The sequence below is a fragment of the Penaeus japonicus genome, unplaced genomic scaffold, assembly GCF_977035675.1.
Source record: "Penaeus japonicus unplaced genomic scaffold, GWHDUDI00000001_assembly GWHDUDI00000007, whole genome shotgun sequence".
NCBI classification, from domain to species: domain Eukaryota; kingdom Metazoa; phylum Arthropoda; class Malacostraca; order Decapoda; family Penaeidae; genus Penaeus; species Penaeus japonicus.
The window spans coordinates 19,282,320-19,302,319 of record NW_028234409.1 but is presented as its reverse complement, the minus strand read 5'-3'; the positions used below and the strand labels follow the sequence as shown (position 1 = coordinate 19,302,319).

Genomic DNA, 20,000 nt, shown 5'->3' with positions numbered 1-20,000 from the left:
ATATATATTATATATATATATATATATATATATATAATATATATATATATATATATATATATAATATATATATATATATATATATATATATATATATATATATATACATATGTATTATATATAATATATATATCTCTATATCTATATAATGTGTGTGTGTGTGTGTGTATGTGTGTGTATGTATGTGTGTAAGTATATATATATATATATATATATATATATATATATATATATATATATATATATATATACACACACATACATACATATATACATACATACATACATACGTACATACACACACACACATATATATATAGAGAGAGAGATATGCAGAGAGAGAGCGAGAGATACGCACACATCCATACACAGTATATATGTATGTATGTATATACAAATATACTATACATACATATATGAAAACATACATACACAACAGCACATGCATTTATAGATATAGCAGCACATATCTCTCCCATTGAGGTTGCAATGAAATTGAGGGGGGTTGGGGCTGAGCAACCGGAGATTAGAGAGGAGAAAGGCGAAAAGAGAAAAGGGGATGAGTAAAGGAGGAAGAGGAAAGAGAGAAAACGGCTGGAATTACGGGGTACAATTCCCTCTTAAGGATATCGACGCATCTCTCCGTGTCATGCCTTGTGCAACGACAGAAAATGGGTTGGAACGGGATGACAATTCGAAGACCATTCTGCAATTGGTCTTATTTAAGGCATGGCAATATATCACCTGAATTTCAATATGCAAATAAGGATACAAATCCGCAATAATCATATTACGATGTTGACGATATGTGTCAAAAATATTCTGCGTTGTATTTTGTGAAAAGAAAGAGTTTGTTTGTAAAATGCGATGGAAAATAACATGTTAACAAGAATCAACAAGACACCACCCAGGCGGAGAAGAGTCGGGGTCATTTCTCAGGCTAAATGACCCGCCTGTGACCTTGGCCGAGCCTCGTAACGTCCCAAGCGAGGTAGGTGCCACGGCCAAGCAGCGACTCCCCTCATCTTCCGGCAGCTGCGAGGCCGACACCCCCCCCCCTGGCCTCACTCAGAGAAAGGGGGGGGGGGGTAAAGGCTGTTATACATGCACGACCTCCTACACCTTGTTAGCTCGCACGCCCATCCGAGTGTGCGCATCAGCTGACACGTGGACGTCTTAGTTATTCACACGACAATCTTTGCCTCTGAGGGTGTGCTTTAAAGTTTGAAGGTCAGTCGAGTAAATCATGGGCAAGATACGTCGCCGAAATCTTGAAGTAGGCCTACATGGTCAAATCTGAAAGGAGCCTCAACGCCTAACTACAGTCCTACAACCCCCTCTGTTTTCGCTAAAAGTGAACCTTGAACCTTGAAGAATGGCTGACTGAAACAAAAGCAAGGAGTCATGACAGTAGCGCTTGTGGCAGCAGTTCAGGCATGAGGCGGGCCAGCTGCACCCAGGAGGGTAATGAGAGTGTAAGGAAATGTGCACATGCAGGATGTTCATGATGACGCATGACTCCTCCAGGCTTACCCCGTTGACCTGCCCTCACGTGACGACCATCACGCTGCCCGCTTGTGAACCGTCCACTTTTGCACCCTCGTAAAGGACGTACCATGGCCAGGAAAAACAAATCGAAGGACTCATCGCGAAACAACGAAAATATACTAACACAAATTTAGTCAAGCGGCGCCAATCATCCTGTGAATAGATGGAACATTAAACCCTTTAACGGGGGAACTTGTGGTGAAACACAAGCCATCTTACATGGTACGAGTCCCGCGAGCATTCAAAGAAGCAAATACAGCCTAAACAGCTGATATTGAAAGCGTTCGGGGATATCCCACACAGGCGGAATCTTGTCCCCGCATACCAGACCTCCAGCAGTTAATGTGTCTTTATCCGCGCTGAGTTAATGGCACAGCTGATGGAGGAAGAACATGTGCTCCGCCAGCGTCTTGTTACGTGACTCCGCCATCGACTAACCTCACACGTTATCCAAGGTTAGGTGACTCATCTATTATCACACATTACGTTTGATTATCAAGTATTACCGCACATCACATTTTCCTCGTTATCTTATTCATTCATTCTGTTACTTATCATCACGTGTTTCCCATCATCATATATTGTCGTACATATTTACCCGTCATTAACACTGCCCGTTTTTTCGTTTCTTGCACTGACCCTGTTATCTAGTGTTCGCTTAACACGAATCGGTTATCTGGCATTAGCCACCGTCATTATCAATAAATCATCAATGCTTTTATTCATGCACTACTTTCTGTCGATACTTCTATTCAAAACTATCTATTAACATTCTTTCCAGCATCACCACGCCCGTCCCATTATTCAGCGTTACCGCACCCATTCTCTTTCTGAACTTTATCTAACCCTTTATTATTCGCATTTTCATGTTCATAATAGCTGGAAACAACCTATACTTTCTGACATGCGCACGCATTCACGAAACGGCTCCAGAACAAACATACTGCTGTGTTTATCTCATCCGTTCGTATAAATACAAAGTAACTCTGAAGCATTTTAAACTTGGGATAATTATCTCATACCAACATCTAAGCAATACCCAGAAGGGCCCTGAAGGTAATGATACACTCGGTTACAGAGCTCGGGGACCGTCCTAGCACAGAAAATAAATCTGCACAATTCCGAAAAATGTCAGGGTCCCTCACTGTATTTCCAGAGGCCTATCATAAACGTGGAGCTGCCAGTCTCTCCGCAGAGGACACGAGAGATCGCGCTGACCAACTTCACCACCATCACCTAGACTCCTAGAGCCCTTGGCGCGGACGGCAAAAAGGTAAACACGGATACTGTAATGCAGCCGGAAATATTCACAAAGCTATCGGTGTGAAAGCAGAAAACCGGATTCATGCGCAGGTGAGGGACAAAATAGAAAAAGTCCAAATAGCGAACAAGAAAGGGAATGCATTCAAAAAATAATAATAGAAATATAATGAACAAAACACAAAAAACAGGTAAGAAGAAGAACGAATACACTGCAGGCGAATGGCGGGCACCCAATGCGGCAGGATGCGCATGTTAGTGGCGCTGTCACCACGTAAGGGAATACTCCGGATGACACTGTTACCATAGAGTGGCACCCGGCCCATGTAAGGCACGCCCTCATAAAGGCCTTGACTGATGATGGCACCTGAAAATTATATACTCGAGTGCCACGACAGAGAGTTGGAAATTCACATGATAAAATCCCTGCCGTCGCTGGTGGCGGTTGCAGTGTACAATTCAGGATTAACAACGTCCTAGACTTTGACCTAACGACACACAGATATTTAACAATGACTCGCTTCCGGGCGGCCGCGTCTACGGGAAGTGGCTGCCGCTTGTTACGCCAAGATCCTATGGGCGAGGGAGGGGAGGAGGAGGGGTGGAGGGGCGGCACCAGAGGAATGGGTGTGATGTAGGGGACGCGGGGACAAAGGCGCGGGGCTCAAGAGAGTGAGGAAATAAAAGGCGGCGGTGTTCGGTAAAGGTTGGGCCGTCCTGCGTAAAGTACGTAAAAGTGACAAAGACAGAGCACAGTGACGGAATGAAGGGTAGGAATGGAAAGGAAGCAGGCCAGGGGTGAGCAGCTAGCAGAACAACGCCACAAAACCTACCTTCCCGCATCCACGAGTGCACCCATCATCAGAAATCTTACCTGAAAAGAAGAAAAAAGATACGTCAATAACATTCACAAGATATCAACGACAAGTCATTAAGAGATACTGACGTGATTAATGACTGCAACAACGACTACAGTGAAATCTTAATGGGGATGAAAGCGATGGCATTGCTCCACATCGACAGGTCAGAATTCCTAACCTGGTTCTCACAAGCACGGCGGCGCCGCCTGACCCTGGGCGGCGATCACGGCGAGGGCGCCCCACAACACGCCCACTGTGCTTGCAGAAAAAATGTGCTTCATTACAGCCATATCCAATCTGGACTTCCCGTCACGCTGGGCCATGAGCATCAGTTGGGCAACACGTGAGCGCGAGCGGGAGTGGGATGGGCGGGCCAGGGGCGCGGCGGCCAAGTGGCAAGTGCGGGGGCGGAGCGACGCTCGCAGCCCCACTGTCACCGAGGCGCAGGAAGTGTCAGGAGATGTAGCTGCGCCTTCAGTAAGCCCATCTAGGTTGTTTAATGCATCATCAATAATACCGTTGCGATATGAGCAGCGACACGAGATCTGGATCAATTCAGTTTTCAATATATCATAATACAGATAGCAAGGATGTGTAACAACATAACACCTATGCATCCTAGTAGTGTAATATCATGATTTTCATCCTAGTAGTGTAATATCATGATTTTACTTTGGGTAACTCAGAATATTATGCCAAATGTGATCTTGATCCACACAAACTATTTCGTCCAAGAAAATGTTCCCGAAAAAAAAAAAAAAAATGGCCAGAAGTATATATTCTTTTTCGAAGTGGAAGCACTTGTCAATTAGCGAGTTGCAGGTTTCTAACAGCTGAGAAAGACATCTAGTCAGATTTGAAAGATATTAATTAATGTCTTAGTGAGACTCCCACTATAAAAATGTCCGCAGCTCTAGACGTCGCTTGCCCTCGTGACCTCAAAACTGCTGCTTAGATGAAAATGCAATAGAGCGCAGACGATGTTATCAAGAACTTCAAGTAGCATTTTGTTCTAGATGCACACTTACTCGATTCGCCTGAGCACTATCTCCTTTGGCGAGAAAACTGCGCTTTTGGCCCACCCCAAACTGCGAGACCACCAACGCCGCTGCCCCTAAATTGATACAGAAAAAGAGAACATCCCCAAATTGCATAATCGCAGTTGATAACGCTCATGCACAATAACAGCGAAGACAGCTCTGATGAGAAGCCGTCTTTTTTGCCTGCGGACAACTTGATTAATACGCAACAAGTGCACAGATCTAGCACGTAGCATAAAGGAGTTACAGCCCATACCGTTGAGCTGCCCTGGTCACCAGCACGCCCTCTCGCGCCACAACATAAGGCCGTGTACAAATCTGGCTCTTATTACGAGCTTTATATCTAATATGAACAAACGCGTCTTTTATCTCTCTCTTCGGCGAACGGACTCCTTAAATCGTGTGTGTTTAGGGTCAGGTTACGAATAATTGGTTGCACCGACACTTGAGTCATCCGTCTATCATCCAGGAGAAAAAAAATCGATGAAAAGGTTACGCTGGCGACGGAGAAAATCAAAATGGCAAGTGTGGATTGCAAAGGATGACGAGTAAAGCGGGTGAGTTAAGGGTGTGGATGGATGATAAGGGAGAAAGTGGAGAAGAGAAAGGGAAGGTCGCAGGAGAGATGAATGATTTTGAATAAATTATGAAAATGAGAGGAGCAAATTCAGCGAATGATATTGCAGTTGCAACCAGTATCACTTTTACCATCGTTGTTATCATCACAACTACATTTGGTAGCAACGTGATATATTATGTAAACACAGATTCAGACAATGAGGATGGTATTTATTTCAAAGAAAACATGGTTGATATTTGTCAAAAAGGTGCTATAATAATAAATAATACTAATCATGATGATAGTGAACGGGGTTAATGATGTTTTGTTACTGCAACTAGTAATAATAAGACCGATGATATTATCACTACTGAAGATTTAATACTGCTACTCGTTACAGTATCAGGAGTGCCAGTACAATAACAGCAATCCAAAAAACGTTGGTGATGGTAAGAACAACAGAACAACAAAGCAACATTATCTATAACGATAATGCTAACAATAAAAACATAAACAAAATAATGGCGACACATCTAGCGGTGGTGATAATAAAGGAACCAACAACAACAACAACAAAGACACGAATAACTACGGCACTTGTATAGAACCTGAAGGGACACGCATCCTAAACAGCGAAATCAATAAAGGATCTACATCTGGGACGACGTACAAGCATCAGTCGTCCTCGTGGCCACCAGCACTCCATGGTAAACCTTTCATTGGAGGGACGAGCGGAGGGGCACGTGCGTGTCTCTCTCTCTCTCTCTCTCTCTCTCTCTCTCTCTCTCTCTCTCTCTCTCTCTCTCTCTCTCTCTCTCTCTCTCTCTCTCTCTCTCTCTCTCTCTCTCTCTCTCTTCCCTCCCCCTTTAACGATCTCTCTCGTTTCTTCTCCCCACATCTTTCCCTTATTCTCCCCTCTCTCCCTCTACACCCATCCTTCTCTCTCTCTCTCTCTCTTTTCCCTCCCCCTTTTAACGATCACTCTCGTTTCTTCTCCCCATCTCTTTCTCTTATTCTCCCCTCTCTCCCTCTACACCCATCCTTCTCTCTCTCTCTCTCTCATCCTTACTTTCTCGTGCATCCTCCTCCTCTTCGCCTACCCTCCCTGGCCCAGCGCCTCCCGTCTCCTCCCCTCAGATTGGCCAGATTAAGCCCAGATGATCTGTTGTACCGCCCGCGCCTGGGCCTCCTGAGAGCCCCCTTTGGCCCACCCACAGAAGGGGCCGCAGAACCCACCACCTGAAGCACCTCGGCAGCGTAACGACGGAGGGACATCTTGGGTGTTCCTCTTGACCTACTTCTTTCGCCGCTTCGCCTTTTGTGCTTCTATCCCTGACCCTGACGGCGGGCAGCGTCCTTTGCCCTTGAAGGGTAAGAGGGTCTGGGAGGGACTTGTGTGTGTGTGTGTGTGTGTGTGTGTGTGTGTGTGTGTGTGTGTGTGTGTGTGTGTGTGTGTGTGTGTGTGTGTGCGTATGTGTTTGTTATATGTGTTTTACGTACTGTCTGCCTTCATACGTGTGATCACGGTTATGAAAAGATATATAAAAATAAACAAGCAGAACCAAGCACAGTGGTGACTAGAAGAATGGAAAGAGGAAAGAATATAGGAACAGTGACCCAATCGCCATTCCTCGCCACACCCAGGGAACACCGGAGAGAGGTCGGCGGCCACGGGCCATCCCGAGATAAAAAGTTCAAGAAAGTGCTGAATCAGGCCATGACAAGGGTGAAGGAAATACCATGGTATCCGCCACGTAGTAAACAAGATCCAGCTGTCTCTGGCGGCCGATCGGGGAGGTCCGCGCGATGCCACTCTCCCTCCAGCTCTGTCCAGGCTCCGCACTTACTTTACTTCAACAGTGACAGTTATCATCCGACGAGGCTGGACCGCCGAGCCGGTCGCCGTCACCCCACGCAGGGCTTGCCAGGCTCATTCGCATTCCACGCGCACGCCGCCGCTCGACCCTTGCACGCACGCACACTTGCACTCGGAGAGAAAGAGACACGCTCGAAAACAAAGAAATAATATGGGAAAAGTCTGTAATCGTTCACCGTCTGTCGACCTTGGCTCTACTACTCTTTGTTCGCCGTTAAGTGATTTACACTATTAACTTAATGACATGTTTTCTGCCATCGCTTCACTTTGTTCCTGGAAAAAAACGGGAATAATGCCCGTTAAACACACGTTCAGGGTTTTCCTTTGTTATATTTTGGATCCAGCAAAGTTTTTTCATAAACATTAGGCGAAAATTGGCGAACAACCCATGCCAGGATATCTTACTTCAGGTTGTTAAAAATGCACAAGGAAACGACTGTTCGTAGAGTCCCTTCCGCTGCGCTGTTCACGGAAACGTCTGATTGGGAAAATCTTTGTTCGAGTTGTGAAAATCGTTTTCAAGAAAGCTTTCGACCAACATGACGTAAGAAATCTCTGTGAGGGCTGCTCGACAAAATCCACTTCTAAACAAATTTTGTAATAGTTTTCATGCGACAATGACAAAATTGTCCTTATCACATGACGTATCAGCAGTGCATGTTATTTTGTTATCACCCTTGCATGGACACAAACAAACAAAAAACACCGCACCAGGAGAGTAAACTGGAGCTCCTCTGCACAGCAACGAAACGGCGCGGCTGCTGATATTACACGGAAGTGCATCACTGGAATGCGGCTTTACTTAATTACTGGCACATGACAGCCAGGCAGCGGCGCAGCCATGTTGTGCTACGTCACTAGTACTCATTCACATGTCAACACTAGCATTGTCACCTCCCGCACCTGTTGTCTGACGCGGCTACGGAAGGGGGAGGGTAGGGGGGGCTCCAGGATCAGGATGGAGCACAAAGAAGGCCATAGTAACAGTCTGCGTGGACGGTCTATGGAATATGAAATTGCACTGAGGGAGGAATAGGTTCCAATTTGGAGGTTGTGGTGACAGTCGTGCTGACGGCTGATGAATGCTACTTCATGAGGGCGAGGAAGATTGTAGTGTAATACAGCACAAGAGTGATGTCAGTCACTTGAAGAAAGGTTGCACAAAAGCCGTGTGTGTGGAATAGCGTGGACTGCATTGTAAGGCAGTTGGAGGGAGCGGAGGGCTATGATGGAATAGTTAGGGTGCGAGATAGGGCTTTGTGTAAAGGAGCAGAGGCAATGAAAGGTGCGAGGCGGATCACAACGAAGAGAGAGATGGAAGGTCACGACGTGGTATGGACGAGAGGGGGTGGCAGGGTACCAGGGAGGTCATTAGTGGTACTCGGGCTTGATAAGTGAAATGGGGACGCCCTTCTGCCACCTCGCCTTTCAGCCATAAGAGTGTCTCCGAAAGGACTGCTGCTCAGTGCTACACAAAGGGGCTGTTGATGCTCCTGCACTCTGAATCTACCCCATGTGAACACACATACACACACACACACACACACACACACACACACACACACACACACACACACACACACACACACACACACATACACACACACACAGCGCGCGCGCGTGAGCCTTATTACAAAACATCGCTTTTCATGGAGGTGCAGAGAAAGAGCATGGCAATACATAATGTTTAAATCCTTCTCTATGATCCAACGCAACACGTCCAGCGGCACAACCTCGCGCAACATGCGAACGATTACCGTAAAAAGAGCTCTTTCCAAAAGACGCCGAAAGGAAAACCAATCGAGTCCTCCCTCCCCCGCCGCCTCCCCGCTCCTTCGAGACTCAAGTTCATGTAAAGACGTCAGATCGCTCCACTGATCACGCAGGAGCCAAGGAGCGCCGCTCAACGGCCGTCACGTGCGCCCAATTTCACCGCAGCCTCGCACCACCGATCGCCGGGAGCCCGCCCGTCGCCAGGAGGAAGGGGCGACGGAGCGAAAGTGACACGTGTTGCGAGGGATATTGCAAGCCTTTGGTCCGATCCCTGAGGTGGCTGCTCCGACGCACGTCTCTTGCAGGAGTCTTAAGTATGCGAGTCGACCAGTGGAAAAAAACATCTTTAATTTTATCCTACGTTCATATTTTCTGATTCTCCATCTTAAAAACTTTTTTTTATTTTTCTAGCCTAACTTGGCAGGCTTCCAGTATTCTTTATTGTGAGTATCATTTCTTTATACAACATTTTAAAACCAGAAATATCAAATAACTCTGAACAGATAAATGCACACAAATGCATTATCACTTCTTGACCTGAGAAGCAGCAGGCACTTATGACACACAATCCTCAAGAAAGAGGCCACTTTCCTCCATAACATCAAGTGTATGCAACACTCCCTCGGAGCTAAATGTTAGCAACGCGTTCAAGCAAATGCTGCCACTGCATCTATCACGGTTATGATTTGACTGTGTATGTGTGTGTGTGTGTGTGTGTGTGTGTGTGTGTGTTTGTGCGTGTGTGTGTTTGCGTGTGTGTGTGTGTGTGTGTGTGTGTGTGTGTGTGTGTGTGTGTGTGTGTGTGTGTGTGTGTGTGTGTGTGTGTGTGTGTGTGTGTGTGTGTGGTGTGTGTGTGTGTGTGTGTGTGTGTGTGTGTGTGTGTGTGTGTGTGTGTGTGTGTGTGTGTGTGTGTGTGTGTGTGTGTGTGTGTGTGTGTGTGTGTGTGTGTGTGTGTGTGTGTGTGTGTGTGTGTGTTATCAATGTGTTAGTGTATATGGCCATAAATACGTATGTAGCTACACACATAGAAAGATATAATATAACAATATTAATTTGGCTACACAAGGCTTGCGAAGGTCACGAGGAAGGGCACGGCCGCATAGACCAACAACGCGTCCATTTCCCCGCCCCGTCCAGCCCAGGACGCGCTTATCCCCGGGCGCCGCCAAGCAGGTGTAACGAAGCCACCCACCCTCATGCAAGCACGAGGACCACACAATGGGCTTGGCATTCTTGTTATCTATGAGATGGAGTCGAGTCGGATATATAGCAGCGGTATGTCCGTTAAATCTGGATATAATCTAGTTTCTTTATCGTAAACAAAATATATGGTCGTATCACATCAACAATAAAAAAAAATTAAGCAAGAAAAAAAGTTTTGCCGAGAATCCGGCAATCATAGCATCAAAGCCTTATCAGTTTCTTTGAGGCTCGTTAATGCATTATGCACGTGACTGGCAGGTTAAGTAAAATCTAAGATGCATGAAATGAAGAAAGTAATTGCTTCATGTAAATTTCTATCGAAACCACTCATACTGCATATGATTTCAATACTGACACCTTTGTTAAAGATAAAGTGTGTGCGAGATTGAGCTTGAAATATGATACGAAAAATTAGCATGTAGCTTAAATTATATACTTAATAAAGCCGGTCACGGCCAGGATGTGTAAGGGTGAACATTAGGGCTGTACGCCCCACAAGTTCAGCTAGCGAGGCTCGGTTCACAACCACAGCATCGCGGATTGCACAATACTCATATGATTGCAATTCTGAAAACGTTCATTGGCGGAGTTTCCCCATTGCGTACGTCGGTCGGGGATGCGGGTCCTTCTTCTCCTCCTCCTCCGCCTGCGACCATCTGCTTGCCGGCCTTGTGCTTGCGGGCGCACAGGGTGAGTCCTTCCCTTCAGGGAACACCTGTCTGAGGTTGTGGCAGTCGCATCGAAGGACTTGCATGTGGAAATTAGCACTGGGATTCCTCGGTTTTCTTACAGCCGAGGAACTCCATTTTGGGTTGAGATTTGGCTGCGACCAATCCCTCAATCCGTGAATCCGCCACCTTTCTGAGAGCAAATAGCCTTTTGTGTATGTTTGGAGTGCAATGATCGCGACAGAACCTAGTCTTGGAAGTGGAACTTTGACCTTAAGCTGTGTAAGGAGAGCACGTCCGTAGATTTAGTCTTGTCTTATCATCATCTAATAAATGTGACATTTAAGTGTCTGCCACGCTTGCAAAAATCAAAAGCAGTAAAGGAGTATCTACGCCATATTCCAAGTGTATACAAGGGCGATATTTACTCGCCGTCCCACCGCGATGGCCAAGAAGGAGTCTGGTGTTCGTCTCGAGAGGGAGACAAGTGTCGCAATGATGGATTGAGATTAATGAAATATGCCGAGATCCGAATCTCCTTAAGTAAACAACGTATCCCATATCTCATCTTCGAATGCGTTGCCCACACGCTGCAAGAAAATGCACGCATGTCAAACAACTTAATTCGATCCGTCATCTTCTCTTCGTCTTCGTAATAATCTCATGATTCTCATAGTCGAAAGCACATATATCACCACCACTTACTGCAACAGATACAAATATGGTTTAATGTTGGCTGTTATGAACCTTAATTGCCTGATTTAAGTACGGTCGTTGTTGCAGGGCGACAAGACGATCTGACTATTGCACAGCGGAATGCAGAGAGAAAAATCGGGCTCAGGAATGCTTCTTTGTTCCCTCCCTCTTCCCGAGACCTCTCGTATCCTCTCTCAGCCACATATCAGTCGCATACCTCAGTAGTCTATCGGTCATACCCACATCAAGTGACGCCCTCTCGTCTGCCTTTCGCCTTTACGCCCACGCTCCGTTTCCAGCCCGGCGACCCCCCTTTCCTCACCGCCCCTGCCGCCGCCTCTGCCGCCCTCCCACGACTCTGAAAGCGCCGCGTGATGACCTCTTGTCACTTTCACTGCCGGGCCCGAAAGCAAATAACACGCGCACGGGGCTGCTTATGCAATGCCATAAATGGTCAAGATTGAATGTTGCAAGTGTTGGCGACCGATAGGCTAAAATGAATATCTATCTTCGTTTCTCGTCTATTATGATTCTGTGCATGCGGAAAGGTAGGAAGACAGACTTGAATATGCAGTTCTGCTGCGAATGGGCGTCTATCAATTAGTAAACGTGATACTGATCAATGCATGATGGAGAATGGGTGAATATAACATCTTGCTGAAACTCCCCATATTCTAGTGCCCACTTGTCCTGCGTTATGGAGCAGTAATGAATCATTTTCCGCTTGGCATCCTTTAGCTGAATAGCGCGCCCACTCCAGAGGTTATGAGGTCTAACCTTTTCACCGATCACTATGTAAAATTAAAACTAGCTCTCTGATATCATGCAGCTTCGCAGTGTTCTGCCAGAATCTGACCAGTGAACTGTCCATAGGATCTAATATAATCTGACAGCTTATTTACATCTTTCTTCTGTGTGTAGCATAGACACAATAGCAAATATGATGAGTATTTTTCACAACACACATTTCTCAAAACGATACGAATTCACACGCAGTAATGTAGTACTTTCACGCACTTTCCCTGTGCTCCTCTCTGCCCCATTCGGTCATCCAGGCGCCGGTAACCTCCCAGCCCTCCCCCCCCTCCGGCCGAGCCCCTTCACCCTCGACCCCTTCAACTAATGCTTCATTTTTTCCCTCTCCGCCCCTCTCTTTCACCCCTTTCGGGTTTTATGGCCACGACCGAGGGGGCGGGGCGACGGAGGAAGGGAGGGATGGCCATGTAAAACGCGGGAGTGTGTGAAACGTGGGGATTAAAGCAAGGAGGAAAGTTGCTTTTATTCGCAAACAGCAAAGGAGTAAAGAAGAAGAAAAAAATACAACAAAAAACATGATGCATTCTGCAAGAGTGCTGTGTTCCCAAATAAGGTATTGAGATGAAACTATATATGATATATAACGTAAATAATCCTCTCTGAGATAATAAAACTTCATGCCAAGTGCATGGCATTATATTCATAGCGTTTTACAGCAAGCATCAATAAGAGTTACAAGACCTTCGACTTCATGACTATGGGTAAGTCAGGTACATCAGAGGTAAAGAGGGTAGGAGAGAGTAGGAGAATGAGATATGAAGAATGTGTAGGCTTAGAATAAACAGAAATAACAACCCATGTGTCCACTAGTTGACAGAGGGTTTATATACATATTCCCAACCTCTGACTTTCCACCAGGTAAACATTAACCTGAATAATTCCGCGTATTCACCAGTGTCAACACGGACCAGTCGAGGTTTCGGCTCAAAAGGGGCATTGGCAATGACATGAATGATTTATTGGACGAAATACGACAAAATCTAAATACTGAGGGCGCAGAGTTCTTGATATCTATAATTCACTCTATTGACTCTCGTCGATCAATTTACATCATTATTACGTAAAACTCTGTAACGATAAATAATATAAATTATCATTACCCATCTTGAAAAGGGCGAAGAACCAAAAATGAAACACTAGCTAGCGTTCATACTTTCATCGCCCGACTTTACCTTTACTCGCTGTCCTCGTCACGCCTGAGTAGTGTCTAAAGGTCTTCGTAAATCTCTATGCTTATACATTTAATACACCGCACGCTCCCCCCCTCCTTCTACTACCTCCATCGCCTACCAAGGGATATTTCTCTTCCTAAATCCCAGTTTCTTCTATCACCTACGCCTACCTCGCCATGCATATGGTGTAATGTCTATTTCGGTCTTTTCGCACACTGTATCACACTCTTAGAAGACCACAAGGCGTATTCTCTTCTGCTTGTACTTCCCACCTCCTTCGCATACCCCTCTGACGGGCGAGACGAGGGATAGCGGCAGGGGAAGGAGGGGTTATCTCCTCAACAGCCTATGAAGGGGATAGGGGGTCCTCCTCTCCAGCCCAGCTCGCCAGCAGGGGAGGCGAGGGTCGGCAGGGGTCAGCAGCAAGCAGTCGCAGTCTGGGCTGGTATTTCCTTGGCAACCTGTTCGTCCAGTTCATCGGCGGAAAATCGTGTTTTGTGCGAGTCGAGAAAGCGAGGATTTGTGTGTGTTCTGAGTAGCGACAATCGGCGATAAACAGTGTGTGGACGTCACGAGGCGCTCCCCTCTGAAACCTCTCAGCCACCTATGTATTTCACATATATGTTGCTCATTGCTCAGCGAGGCCTAATGTGCGAGAAACTTTGGGAAGAACGATGTAAAGTAACACGAAAACTAACCTAACCTAACCTAACCTGTCTGCGAACTGGAATTGGGTTTTTATATTTACTTACAAAAATGAAAATAATTACAGTAAATTAGTAATATGAGACCTATTTCATCTCTGAGATTCACCCTCTATTTGTTAATAAACTACACCTTTTTCCACAATATGGCAAAAAATAAATCCTGCAACAAAGTAAAAGGAATAAATGCAAAGTTCATACACCACTATAGACCTACTATTTAGCTGTAGACCTACTGATAAGTTTCCGAAGAACCCTTTCACATTTGTATCTTGCAATGTAACTTTGCCTGAATTGGGTAATCTGGAAGAACAGGTAAGGAAGGAGTCACCAAGAACTTTTTTCCTTGACATATCAAAAAAGGGACATTCTATTTCTTTGAGCCACTCAAATATTCCTGGTCTGCATGCTAATGAACTAATGAGCCACGCCCTTAAGGTTAACAGTTAAACTACAACTAACTATGGTCGACAGCATAACAAATGCACAAACGATGACTATCACATTCGCCATTGTAATACTAAAAGTCTGACATGCTATCTGCGACGTCCTCTGATTAATGAGTCCCCGCTGATGACCGTGCGCCGTAAAGATGGTCCTTTCATCCGGTCCATAGCATCTTGATAGATGACATTTATAAATGCGCAACAACACGATGCTTGATGCAGCCATAAACAAGAACGGAGAGTATTCCAGGCCATCCAGAGAAGCGAATAGTAGAGGGCTCTTTGGCGTCGCAGTCGGATTGTTTGCTGGCAACATGGCCTGAGTTCCCCCTGTCCCGGCCTGGTGAAACTGGTTGCGCTCTCACTACAATGCTAATCTGCATGCATATATCAATAGTTTGGCTACGTGTCTGGACTAAAGGTGTGTGTCTAGCTGGACGCCAGTTAAACCTAATCTGGAAAAGGTGGAGATATGACACAGGTTCCTTTGACGAGAAGGGAAGGAGAGAACACTCGGTGGATACTACTGGCGTCGCTTTCTCATCCGGAATGTTCGCCGAAGGGTTATGTCACTGTCCAGAGGACTAGCAATTGGGTCATGGTGCCTGAATGAGAATAATGACTAGAACGAATTAAGTAATTACATTCCACACTTATAACATACATGCGAAACAAATGAGTTGACGATCTAGCATAAGACTGCGTGGCGGCCATTGCCTTCCATGGGTAACCAGCTGGAATTTCGACTGCTGGAAGGAGGGGAGCACGACGGCCCTCCTGCCTTTCCATTAAGCTGGATTTACTTGCACTAACATGTTCAGCTGGCTCTTTGTCACGACAATAAAGTAATGTGAATGAATAAGAGGAACTTTCTAATTGTTAACATGAAATTAGAACGGCAAATCATGCCACAACCAAGATCAAATGGCAGGTTCACTACAAACATTTCAACGAAGAGTGACTATCAGAATGACATCCTTGTCTTCCTTTCCCTTTCTGTATGCGCATAGGCGGGCTGGGTGCTAGCTAATGAATTTAATGCCCAGTTTCGCAGCGCAAAGGTCGCAGCGAAGACGCCTCCAGCCGATGAATGAAGTTGTATGAATTACATGTGGTACAGTTACATACCGCTCGCTCCTCCACATTCCCGGCCTGGTATGTAATGCAATCTGACTCACCGATGACCTTTCATTTAGCTCGGCTGACTTCAGGTGAAACTCTTCTGCACATAGCACGCGGGGAAAGTAATGCCATTCATTCCTTTCACTATTATCATCCTATGAATCAGGTGATTATTTCGTCGTTTTTTCCCATTCTAAACTTTCATGATCCGAGAACGAAAATGGAACAAAATATTTAAGACAAATCTACTCGAGGACAGCTGTTCCACGCTGGTAACGAGCACACTTCAGAATCAGTGAACCGGGATATAATGCAGTAAAAGTGCAAATCAACTTTTTGTTAATTCTCTCCAGCCCTGCAATCCCGAGCGAGCGCCCGTCGGCCCGTGAATGTCCACGCTGCATCCTTGATAGAGTGGATCGTTAAGTCACATTCACACTATTTACATTCTCAATTTGGTTGACAATATTTATACCATGTTTCTACTTGTCGTTAGGAACTGAATCACATCATTGACACAGCACATTCATTGACATTCTTTAACATTGGCATTCTACATTCACCTGACGCTGACCCAGCCCGCTTCGCCCGACTGATCCTTACCGTCCACCCACCATCACTCTTGCGGAAGTGTTCATGACCCAACTATATATGCTTGGTCACAGCCTTACGTCCCCCCCTCCCCTCTTTCCGTCTTCATCCCTTCGTTATTCTCGCTGCCTTACATACCAGCCTTCATACCTTTTATATAATGAATCAGGTGCTACAAAAAGCCCCCGTAGTCATTTCATGTTCGTTTTAATAAGAGCGTAAAGACAATCCACACATCTCATGTAACGTACATAACTTATCTGTAACTCCCTCTCCCTCTCCCCTCCCCTGACCTTCACGCCGCTTGCACCAGGACCTGCCGAACCTCCTACAGGATACCTCTCTCGGGCGTCACCCGGTCCAGACCTTTCCATCATCTCTGCTATCATACCGTCTCCATAGCTCTCACTGCGCGACCGTGACCCGCTTCCCATCCGGCTTTGGAGCTTTAGTGAAGCACTCAAGTCCAGCCCTTTGCCATACGTTGCATAGTGGCTATCCTCTCATGTGCTTAATGCTCGTTTATGCTCTCTCTATTTTCCTCTCATTTCCCCTTCCACCCCTCTCTTTCTTCCATTCTTTCACTCTCTCTTTCTCATCCCCCTCTCTCTATATATCTCTCCTTTCCTCCTCACTCCTCTCTCTCTCTCTCTCTCTCTCTCTCTCTCTCTCTCTCTCTCTCTCTCTCTCTCTCTCGCTCTCTCGCATGGTTTAATGATTTGCAATGAGTGACTTCTTTGATTCATAGACTTCCACCCCATCTAGGTGTAAGCAGAGTATTCCCAGTTGGCCCAGATGAACTAAAGTGCTAAACAACAACAGATATATTTTATTTCCTTGTTCAAACAATCTCTCTGCGAATCAGCACTATCCCATGACCTTGACAGATACTCATCGCTTCTGCAGATGGTTTCAATGAATAACAAAACAACACAGATTGTGCACGTGACCATAATTCATTCAGAAAATAAGAGATAAGAGATTGCGTCGAGATTTGATGCCACATCCCATCACGTGACCTCAGTGACGTATCTTTTCCTCGTGACGGTAACTAAGGATAGAAGAAAACGATGTATAAACTATGGTGGAACTGAACTATTTCTCATGTTCAAGATAGCCTCATCTTCTCGGTCTGCACGACTGGCCTTCACGCGCCCGTATTTTGAATACTGATAATATAGTCACACTCCTCTGCTGCGGTGGTCACATGATAAATCTTCACACATGCATTTATGTGTCCGTAGTTTCCCCCCAGCCTTTAATTTGGACCGGCATGCAAATTTCTAGCTCTCCTTGACCCTACACAGTTTCCCTTGAGCGTTGTTTGTTCTGAAAAAAAGAGGAAGAAAAAAGGCTGTGCTACATCGTCCTACATCTTCTGTGAATTTGCTTCGCCGTGATTTCATTTTGCATATTGCGGGGGCCTGGCCAGAACCTTCTCTGCTTATCGCATTACACATAAATTTCAGTTGCTGTCAGATAATAGGTCTCCGTCTCGCGTTCTGAAGCAGGGCGCGCGACAGCATAAGCGAGAAAAAGGAGGATCGGCGGACAGCGATGACGGATGTGGCGGTAGGAAAGGCGCGGCTCCTGGAGACAGCAGGGCAACAAGTCTGCGATGGCCGCTTTGAATGGACGCAGCGAGAACGGGTTTGGACAGATGATCACTTTCATCTTCCATTCATGGGTGAAAGGGACGCCCCTGCGCGATATCTAGCGAACGTGCAAAGCTGATAATGTATAACTTGTTTCCCTTGTGAACTTCATAGTACCTGGAGAGTAAGTGTAGTCCAGTTCTTCCATTCAGCCCTTCATTTTCTGCTACAGCACTGCGATCGCATTTTTTTCTCTCCTTCACTTAAGGAATGACAACCATTGCTTTATGAACACTTGCCAGATGATACTACTATACTCCCGATTCACTGCTATCGGAGTCCTACGTCTCTCTATGTTATACTCGCCAAAAAGACACCAGTGTTTGTTTACATTCTGCACAACAGGATGGAAATCTTGTCCACCCTTACGCAGTGTGGTAAATATAGCTAAACTAACACACTTTCTGACATAAAAACACAGACAGCTAACCTAACTGAGCAACGGAGTGACGTGTGTGTTCCTAAATTTAACTTTCACCATATCTTCGTCTAATCTCTTAATGTTGCTGAGTCTAAGGGATCAGCCCGTAATTAAAGAGTCAGGTTTGAGTAATCTGGACAAATCGCAGCCTCTTCGCGTTTACGCCAGATAGTAAACAAATAAACAAGCATCCAAGCCAGGAGCAACATGTGGCTGCCAACATTCCTGACCAGATCCTCACCTCTGGGTCACTGGTACCACCAGTCTGCCAACATTCAACATCCAGCAGCTTACAGGAGCGCGGGGGCCGGTAGGAGATATGGGAGGAGGAGGGGGGAGGGGGGGAAGGGCGTGCAAGAGCTGTCTCCACACGGCTGTCTGACTCTCCCTCCCAGACGTCATCATAAATACTTCGAACCCCGAGCGTGTGGGTACCGTCTCATGGACACAATGACGCAGTTCCGTATTGATATGCTTTAAATCTGTATCTATGAAAGATACTAATCGAATCTAAAATACTAAAATAGAACAAGTCAGCAAAACGCAGAAACGGCAATAAAAAATTGTAGCCTATCGGTTTCTAAAAAAAACAAGTACGAACTACAACGACAGTCAAATATCAATTAAAAGGTAATTATAATGAAGACCAGACCAGACTTCACGATAACCAAAAAGCGTGTTTTTCTTCCGCAACTACGATTTTTTTTTTCTGATACTTTATCTATAGTTTTGTAAGCACACATTTCAACATCACCGAAGTTATCTTCATTAAAAGTCACAGTAAGCAACACACTATAAGAATCAACGCGAGGTATCTTTCGGCCAATCAGGTACCTTTTGTGGCTAACTGTACAAAGCCACAGCAATGTTTGTTGTCAAGGAAGTTTTGTTCCAATGTTTGTTTACCAACTTATCCTGAAAGGTTTCTAACTTGCTTGGCTCTTAAACAACTCCTAGTTGTAAGTCTACAATTTCGAGTTTCTTTTTCCTTCGACTACATCTAAACGGAAAATATCTGATCTCCATTTGATCACCTGGCAGCCCTACTACACATCTGACTTGCTGAAAGTTATCCATAATTCTACTATTTTTCTATAAAGAGAAGAAATAAATTATCAAACGGATTCGTCCGGGAAAAAAAAAAAAAAAACAATTTCAATGACTTATGAGAGAATTATCGGCGGCAAGTCACGCGAGGGACATCAGGCTGTTGGGCGCATCTCACCTTCGCATGCACTTCCTGCCTCGGGTGGTCGGTGCGACACGAAGGGCCTTAACTAAGGGGCCCGCGCAAACAAGCTAATGGACAGCATTTCCGCGTCGAAGTAAAGCTCACAAAATCTGGAAATAAATCCTGAAGGATAGTGACGTGGGCGACGTGTTATATGCATCGGTCAAGTGAGCCGTGACGACCGTCTACAGCGTCGCCTCCAGGGAGCTCCCAAGGTCGTTCACAAAAGAGTAACCTCCAAGCATCTAATCAAGGCGAAATGCCCCTTACAAGATTGTAAATCATGTTGCAAGGTCGTCTCATAGATACCTAGTGAAATAGCATCATGCCAGACATTGCTAGCATTATGCAAATGCCCA

The 20,000-nt window shown here is 45.6% G+C and overlaps 1 protein-coding gene across 26 annotated transcripts in view; it reads right to left on the bottom strand.

Moving 5' to 3' along the window:
- The window catches only part of Fhos (Formin homology 2 domain containing), a 215,439-nt gene that overhangs the window by 51,377 nt on the left and 144,062 nt on the right, over window positions 1-20,000 (bottom strand). The window lies entirely within an intron of this gene.